General features: G+C 63.5%; 1 protein-coding gene across 1 annotated transcript in view; it reads left to right on the forward strand.

Moving 5' to 3' along the window:
- Positions 1-6: 6 nt before the first annotated feature.
- MYCN (MYCN proto-oncogene, bHLH transcription factor) overlaps positions 7-1003 on the forward strand; it is a 5974-nt gene continuing 4977 nt past the window's right edge. Inside the window, exon 1 of the mRNA XM_008061522.2 lies at positions 7-60. The gene's annotated coding sequence lies outside the window, so the exon portion shown is untranslated. The remainder of the gene's footprint in view (positions 61-1003) is intronic.

Raw genomic sequence — 1003 nt, forward strand, 5'->3', positions numbered from 1 at the left:
CCGGCCCACCCGGAGACACCCGCGCAGCCTCGCCTCCGGATCCCGGGCAGTCGGCGGGAGGTAAGGAGCTGGGCTGGCAAAGCGCCTGGCGCCCCGAGAACCGCGAGCGCCCCGGCAAGGCGAGCCCTGGACAGGATAGCGACTCGCGCACGGGGCGCCCGAATGTGCCCGGGGGACTGTTTCTGCTTCCGAAACAAAACCATTTCGGGGTTTTCCCTGAAAAACCAGTTCCAGCCCCAAAGGCACCCCCGCCAGAAGAGACCCGCCCTATTCCTCTTGCAGCCCTTGCCAAGGGGGAGTAATGGCTTCTGCGGAAAGAGACTCCCCCTGCTCTAGAAGACCTGTCGGTGTTTGAGCTGACGGGGAGCCGGTGCGTCCCCACCCCAAGCTGGGGTTCTGCTCCAAAGGGTGCCTCCGGAGGAAGGGGGTGTTAGGCAGGGTGAGGCCGCCGCGGTGGAAATCTGGGTCACGGCTGCTCCAGCCCGGAGGGGACGCGGCTCTCTTGGCGACCCTCCCCTCGCGGGCGCCCCTGCACCATTCCGGGGAGCCGGAGCTCGGGCTTCCCCTTCTCTGGACGGGGACGCAGCTGGGGCGTTGGAAGAGCGGGGGTGGGGTTAGAGAGGTTTCAGATAAGCTACTGGCAAGAGTATCCCTGCAGCGGGTGAATGCCGAGGGGCGTCTGCTCAAATTTGGGGGGCGAGGGATTTGTGGGTCTGGGTGCCCGTTGTTGGTCTCCGTCTAGAGAAGGGCTTTTCTCCATGTGCAAAGTTTCCTAAATCCCCTGCTGTCGTTTGCAGCCCCAAGGTTGCATTTTTACAAAGGAGGAGATTGAGAGTACTCCACGGTCGGCCCCACCTTGGTACAAGTGGGCTTGTCGGCGTGTCGTGAGAGCTAGAATTCTGCAGCCGGGAACGGCCCCCTCCCCCAGACAGCGCCTTGGGTGAATGAAATGGCAGTTTCCAAAGTTGCAGAGCCACGCCACCGCCCCCTGCATCTGCATGCC

This window comes from Carlito syrichta, unplaced genomic scaffold (assembly GCF_000164805.1).
Source record: "Carlito syrichta isolate Samal-C Ts95f unplaced genomic scaffold, Tarsius_syrichta-2.0.1 Scaffold305308, whole genome shotgun sequence".
NCBI classification, from domain to species: Eukaryota; Metazoa; Chordata; class Mammalia; order Primates; family Tarsiidae; genus Carlito; species Carlito syrichta.